An 8,223-nucleotide genomic window follows, 5' to 3' on the forward strand; every position below is an offset into this window, starting at 1 on the left:
ATTACCATACATGTGAATGGAGTCTGACTCTGGTTTCATTACCATACATGTGAATGGAGTCTGACTCTGGTTTCATTACCATACATGTGAATGGAGTCTGACTCTGGTTTCATTACCATACATGTGAATGGAGTCTGACTCTGGTTTCATTACCATACATGTGAATGGAGTCTTACTCTGGTTTCATTACCATGCATGTGAATGGAGTCTGACTCTGGTTTCATTACCATACATGTGAATGGAGTCTGACTCTGGTTTCATTACCATACATGTGAATGGAGTCTGACTCTGGTTTCATTCCCATACATGTGAATGGAGTCTGACTCTGGTTTCATTGCCATACATGTGAATGGAGTCTGACTCTGGTTTCATTACCATACATGTGAATGGAGTCAGACTCTGGTTTCATTACCATACATGTGAATGGAGTCTGACTCTGGTTTCATTACCATACATGTGAATGGAGTCTGACTCTGGTTACACACAAAGCTGGTGGCCCAGCTTTCTGCGTCTGTGATAATGTGAGTGGCCGAGCACGGAATGTGATGATGTGGCAGCGGTGGCCGAACGGATAGCGGAGCGGTCTTGATACCGGAAGGTCGCTAGTTCGAATCAGCTGTCCGACACGTTAAAATTACCACCGCTGAAGTGCCCTTGAACAAGGCATTGAACCACTACGATGAAATGTGTTCAATGAGCAGGGCCTGGCTGGAAACAAGTTCTTGAGCTTAGCCCAGATACCCTGGGTAAATATAGTAATCATTTCATTTCATGTATGATGATAAGAGATACCCTGCTGGACACGCCCCCTAAGATGAACAACATTTACTACATTCTATGGAAAACATCCAAAGTTAGTGTTTCTTTGAAGTTTGTTTTTATTATTTTCACCACAAAGTGAGCAAATTCAAGCTGTGTAATGGCATTTGCACATTCATTATAAATGCTGATTTATTTGAAAGAATCATATTTTCCATTTTCTAGAATAATATGCAGCGATATAATTTATAAAACCACCAATGGTTTACATCAGAATCACTGTATTCTTATTGCAACGTATTACCGTGCATTTGAATGCCATGAAATAAAACTAACAATTATAAAAGTGTATACAAATTATACAAGTATCAAAGGTAGAAATGTAGACAACGTTCTCAAAGACAGGGAATAAGTATTCGGCTTCAGGCATGTAACGTTATAGTTCTTGTGTTTCAGTACACCTGTAAGGAACAACAGTTTAATTACTTCATTTAACGTGACACATGACTAAAACCACACATTTGTTGTCTGAAAAAAATCTGACTGATTGACAAGAGAGATGATCAGAGGAGCAGAGTTACTACCACCATGGTTCAAATCTGGACTGAAGTATGGATAGAGTCTCTCAGTGAAGGAGCAGACAGTGTAAAAGTAGAGGTGGACTCTGGTCTCCACATCATAAAAGGAGACCAGACCCTCCTCATAATCCACAAACACTCCCACTTTCTGGAGCTCCTGTTTTACAGGGAGGAGGACAGCAGGGCCATAAGCAGCCCTGTACTCATTTACATTCCTCAACCCTATAGTCCAGTAACCATTGTTGGCACTCAGATAGATGTCTCCTTTCCTGTTGATGGACTCTCTGACCACTCCTACATCCCAGTCAGTCTTCCCTCCAACCTGAACCTCATAGTAAAACCTTCCTGATGAGACGCTTTGTTTTCCTAAGACACTGGGACATTTAGAGAATCTCTGTGTGTTGTCAGAGAGCTTCTTCTTTACGTCTACATTATGCACCCGTTTTCCATCTTCAGTCAGGATGAGCCAGGGACTTGCTGTATCAGGGTCCAGAGTTACATCCACTGCATATTTCTGGATCCCCTTCAGCTCAGCATCACGCAGCTTCTCCATTTCTTCACTGAGTGTCTTCTCCAGCTGAGCCACAGCTGTTCTCACTGTCCCCACGTATGAAGACTGATGGACATTGACCTTTGTCCAGTCCTTGGTGGGTGGAGGGGTCTTGATGGAGGTGAAGTTCTGGAGGAGGTGGAGGTGGTCTTCAGTGAGTGAGATCTGCTTCAGCTCAGAGCTTCTCTTCTCCAACTGAGTGATTTCCTGTTGCAGCTCATTGATGAAGCCTTCAGCCTGTTTCTCTGTTGTTTTCTGCTTCTCTTCAATCACACCAATGACCTCAGCCTGGCTTCTCTCAATACATCTCGCCAGAGCAGTGAAGACCTGCACACTGTCTGCTATCTCTCTGTCTGCATCTTTCTTGCTGAGCTTCACTGTGTGTTTGACCTCCTGAATCTTCAGTCTTCTCTCCCTGATCATCTTCTGAACTTCAGCCTCTGTCTTTCCAAGTTCAGCCTTCTGTCCATCGTATCCCTCTTTCAGAGATACAATCTGATGTGACTTGTGGTCTAACTGAGTGCAGAACTGACAAACACACATGTGGTCGGTCTTACAGAACTGCTCCAGAGGTCTGTCATGTTTCTTACACATGACGTCTTCCAGGTTCTTCACAGGGTCGATTAGTTTGTGTCGTTTTAATGCTGTGAGTCTCAGGTGAGGCTCCAGGTGAGTCTCACAGTAGGAGATCTGACACACCAGGCAGGTCTTCAGAGCATTCATCTTGGTCCCTGCATCACAGACGTCACAGGACACTTCATCTGGTTTAGCAGGTTCTTGGTTTGTGTTGGACGTTTCCTTGAGCTCCTTTGACGTCCTGAACTGATCAGCCATCTCTGCGAGAACTTTATTAACTGAGCATTCTGGTCTCCTAGAGACCAATGGTTTACATCAGAATCGCTGTATTCTTATTGCAACGTATTACCGTGCATTTAAATGCCATGAAATAAAACTAACAATTATAAAAGTGTATACAAATTATACAAGTATCAAAGGTAGAAATGTAGACAACGCTCTCAAAGACAGGGAATAAGTATTCGGCTTCAGACATGTAACATTATAGTTCTTGTGTTTCAGTACACCTGTAAGGAACAACAGTTTAATTACTTAATTTAACGTGACACATGACTAAAACCACACCTTTGAGGAACACATTTGTTGTCTGAAAAAATGAACCTTATTCAGGTAAAGTTCAGGATGAGTCTAATCTGACTGATTGACAAGAGAGATGATCAGAGGAGCAGGTTCAAATCTGGACTGAAGTATGGATAGAGTCTCTCAGTGAAGGAGCAGCCAGTGTAAAAGTAGAGGTGGACTCTGGTCTCCACATCATAAAAGGAGACCAGACCCTCCTCATAATCCACAAACACTCCCACTTTCTGGAGCTCCTGTTTTACAGGGAGGAGGACAGCAGGGCCATAAGCAGCCCTGTACTAATTTACATTCCTCAACCCTATAGTCCAGTAACCATTGTTGGCACTCAGATAGATTTCTCCTTTCCTGTTGATGGACTCTCTGACCACTCCTACATCCCAGGCAGTCTTCCCTCCAACCTGAACCTCATAGTAAAACCTTCCTGATGAGACGCTTTGTTTTCCTAAGACACTGGGACATTTAGAGAATCTCTGTGTGTTGTCAGAGAGCTTCTTTTTTACGTCTACATTATGCACCCGTTTTCCATCTTCAGTCAGGATGAGCCAGGGACTTGCTGTATCAGGGTCCAGAGTTACATCCACTGCATATTTCTGGATCCCCTTCAGCTCAGCATCACGCAGCTTCTCCATTTCTTCACTGAGTGTCTTCTCCAGCTGAGCCACAGCTGTTCTCACTGTCCCCACGTATGAAGACTGATGGACATTGACCTTTGTCCAGTCCTTGGTGGGTGGAGGGGTCTTGATGGAGGTGAAGTTCTGGAGGAGGTGGAGGTGGTCTTCAGTGAGTGAGATCTGCTTCAGCTCAGAGCTTCTCTTCTCCAACTGAGTGATTTCCTGTTGCAGCTCATTGATGAAGCCTTCAGCCTGTTTCTCTGTTGTTTTCTGCTTCTCTTCAATCACACCAATGACCTCAGCCTGGCTTCTCTCAATACATCTCGCCAGAGCAGTGAAGACCTGCACACTGTCTGCTATCTCTCTGTCTGCATCTTTCTTGCTGAGCTTCACTCTGTGTTTGACCTCCTGAATCTTCAGTCTTCTCTCCCTGATCATCTTCTGAACTTCAGCCTCTGTCTTTCCAAGTTCAGCCTTCTGTCCATCGTATCCCTCTTTCAGAGATACAATCTGATGTGACTTGTGGTCTAACTGAGTGCAGAACTGACAAACACACATGTGGTCGGTCTTACAGAACTGCTCCAGAGGTCTGTCATGTTTCTTACACATGACGTCTTCCAGGTTCTTCACAGGGTCGATTAGTTTGTGTCGTTTTAATGCTGTGAGTCTCAGGTGAGGCTCCAGGTGAGTCTCACAGTAGGAGATCTGACACACCAGGCAGGTCTTCAGAGCATTCATCTTGGTCCCTGCATCACAGATGTCACAGGACACTTCATCTGGTTTAGCAGGTTCTTGGTTTGTGTTGGACGTTTCCTTGAGCTTCTTTGACGTCCTGAACTGATCAGCCATCTCTGCGAGAACTTTATTAACTGAGCATTCTGGTCTCGTAGAGAAGGTTTTGTTACATAGTGGACACTTGCACACATCACTGCTGTCCCAGTGCTGTGTGATGCAGGCGTTGCAGTAGTTGTGTCCACATGGAGTGGTGATTGGATCAGTGAACACATCCAGACAGATAGAACACTTGAGCTGCTCTTCAGAATGGAGACTGATGGGGCACCCCATTTCTACACACTGAGAATAAAAGTGAAAACATGAAAATGATTGTCAATTATACTGCTCTTCATTTATACAAAATAACACAAAGTATACCATTTAGGGCATACATGGGCAACTGGCGGCCCGGGGGCCCGGGGGCTGATCTACAAGCTCAAAATGCGTCGCATTGCGACGCGTTTTGAGCTTGTAGATCGGCAATTCTTGCTATGACAGTAATATGAAATGTGACCCTCTGGAGTGAGTGTGGAAATATAGTGGCCCTCTCCATCGTCAAAGTTGCCCACCCCTGATTTAGGGCATAGCAGTGGCGGACATTAGGGGTGGGACGATATGGGTACCTCACGATACGATATATATCGCGATATTAGGCCCTCAATAACGATAATATCACGATATTCGATATATTGCAATATTTCCGATATCGATATATTGTATGCAATTTCATCAACGATATATCACGATATCTGCAGCTACAAAATACGTGGAACTGAAAAAACGCTATTTCCGTGCTCGGACACAGGGAGGCCACACACATAGCTGTCTATAGTGGTTGCACCACTCAAAAACTAAATTAATACTCAATAAACTCCACCTTTGCCTCATACCCTCATCATAATACCTCACAAACACCACCAACTGACCATTATCACTGGTGTCAGTGGACTTGTCCACTGCTGGGGAAATGCATTCTGCAATTTGTATTCCCACAAAGCTGTTTGGACAAATCACCATCCAGTAATTCAGTACTTCTGGTTGCTGTGGATTTGCTTTATTTATATTAGCTATAATATCCTCCTTTTCTAAACATGACTTCATTATGAACAACATTTAAAAAACAAACAAAAAACAAAAAATAAATACTATATATAATATGAAATGACAGAACAAATTGTATTTATTAAATGTAGTATATCATATAATTAAATATTACATTTATTTTTTGACCACTTTTTGTGTTAGGAGAGTAGAGTTAGGCAGATACTAAAGACAGATAAACATGACCAAGGAAAAAAAAGTTTTTCACTTCTTGCCTAAAGTCATAGGATTCTAGGTGACTTAGGGCCGATTCATACTCCTATTTTACCGCTGTTTCGGCACTGTAGTGCCGAAATTATTTCGGCTCGTCAGAAATTTTCAGTAGTACCGTAGAGCCGACTTTAGGACGGTACCCGCCCCCACGAACCTCAAATGACGTCACATTGTAGGCTCTACAGAGCCGAACCGACTTTTATTCGGCTCTAAAATAGGAGTATGAATCGCGCCTTAGGCTTGGGATGCTATTAGGATGCTAGCATGCTATTGTGACGCACACACATGGATTAAGCATGTAGACTTCACTAAACACACACAGAGGTCATCACGATGCCAGCATGTGAAGGACACTTTGATCAATTTATTTGTGGACATTGATTTCTGTTTCCTTTTTCCTTATGCTTGTTTGTTTTTGCGGAGCCCCATATCAAGGGGTTTTCGTGTTTACAGTGTTGCCATGTCTGCTCATTATAAGTGACTTTGGGGCTTGTTTTTCTGTAATGTCATTTATAAATATTGGTAGTTTGTCGGGATTGTTTCTCAAGTAGCTGGTAATTTTGGGCTTGCTTCCTAATGTTGTTTTTTCATGTCAAGGACCCCCAGATTAATGCGAGTACCTGTGAGTAGACGTGCGGCAGAGTTCTGGACTAGCTGGAGTCGAGCAAGGGAGGCTTGATTTAAACCAACATAAAGTGCATTACAGTAGTCCAACCAACCGCGTGGAAATAAAGGCATGGATAACCCTCTCAAAATCGCTAAAGGATACTGTAGCACAGACTTGATTTTAGCCAGCAGCCTTGGGTGATAATAACTTGATCTGACTACCACATTTACCTGTTTATCCAGTTTAAGGGGGTTGTCTAGTTTGACGCCAAGGTTAGAGACCACAGGTTTTCACAGATGGCTGCAGGGAACCTAGGTCAGTGGGAACGATACCAGGACAGCTAGGTCCAAACACTATAACCTCCGTTTTACTTTGATTTGCGATGATTTGATTGGCTGAGCAAAGTACATATTGAGGATAAAAAGTGAGGGCAGAAAGTGGAAGACGCCAAAAGTGATTGGCCAGAATGACATTTGTGATGATTTGATTGGCTGAGCACGGAATGTGATGCATGATGATAAGAGCGCCCCACACTTCACACGAGTGATTTTTTTTTTGTATTCTATGTTGATTAATTGAACACATAGGACAATAATGGAAACAAGTCCCCAGGATTTATTTCTTAGTCTTAATGTCTGACTGTAACTCTATAATGTATAACAGTTATTTTTGAAAAGCCGACAGCCCAAGTCTTAAATATGTCTGAATTGGTTAATGCATGTGTTGTAATCTAAATCTACAACGTGACCAGTATAAACTAATGTTTTAACATAACTGTAGTGGACGTAAACATAAGTACATTAAAGTGCAATATTTCCCTCTGAGATGTGGTGGAAACAGTGGAAGTATAAAGTATTAAACAAACCAGAGTAAATATACCACTGAAACGCGTCATTCAGACAAAGAGAAGAACTGTCATTTCAGCCATTGTTTTGTTTAGCGTTGTGTAGTGAACACCTTACAATTTAGGCATTTATCAGACACTCTGTAATGTCAAATACAATAATAAATAGTCATCAAGGCTATGGGTGTAGGCCTACATTGTAGAATGCTACTTCTACATAAAATGCTAAATTATAAATCCACCTTGTCAATACTGTACTCACCTGTCTGTGTGCTTTTAGTCTGCTCTGCTAACGAGGATAATCTTGTTGATAGCAGGTTGTTGTAGAATCTGCTTTCTGCTGTCAGTGTGTGTGAGACGGTTCTACCTTTGATTCTCACACAGCACAGCGTTTAAACACAGCCTGGCTCCACCCCCTGAATCTCTAGCCACGCCCATTACATCATATGTTTCATGATTTTCCCATCTGGACACGCCCCCCTCATCTAGACTGAGTGGCAAAACATTGAGCAGCATGGAGTGTTGGAGTTTGGAAGCGCTCGTTGGAAATCACTCAACCGTCCTGCGTACCACATGTTTCTAAATGTCACATAATGCAGGAGGCAGCAAAATGTTGTGTTATTGAAAACAAGCACTTCCAAACTCTGACACTTAGAAAAATAATCAAATGCAGGGCATTTCTTGACAGAAAGTAGCTCATAACGTTTCTATGGTGGATTTTCATGAAACAAAAACTTTGCAGATAAGAGAGGATAATTCAAGCTTTTCTTACAGCTGCAATGTTGGTGAGTTTAACATTGTTTAATGCAATCAGACAGGACTTTTCTGTTTGGATGAATGGGCTGTCAAGGCCAGAAGTAGGTTTTTGCCACTCAGTGGGCGTTCCTGCATAACTTCCAGGTACGATGATGTCACGCGCATACCCTCTATTGCCTCCCTCAAGCCCTGATCCCTGAACCCTCATTAACTTTAGTGACGTCAGCTGTAAGTGCTTGAGGGTGAGAGGCTGCAAGGGCTCCAAATTGTTGTGA

General features: G+C 42.7%; 1 pseudogene across 1 annotated transcript; it reads right to left on the reverse strand.

Annotated features, from left to right (window-relative positions):
• Positions 1–1,303: 1,303 nt before the first annotated feature.
• LOC306918883 (E3 ubiquitin/ISG15 ligase TRIM25-like) lies at positions 1,304–7,533 on the reverse strand (annotated as a pseudogene). The gene is made up of 3 exons: positions 7,455–7,533; positions 3,130–4,727; positions 1,304–2,758 (listed from the first exon to the last, which is right to left on the reverse strand). The product of its transcript is annotated as an E3 ubiquitin/ISG15 ligase TRIM25-like (transcript).
• Positions 7,534–8,223: the final 690 nt, after the last annotated feature.

The sequence above is a fragment of the Electrona antarctica genome, assembly GCF_951216825.1.
Source record: "Electrona antarctica genome assembly, contig: scaffold_651, whole genome shotgun sequence".
Classification (NCBI taxonomy): Eukaryota; Metazoa; Chordata; class Actinopteri; order Myctophiformes; family Myctophidae; genus Electrona; species Electrona antarctica.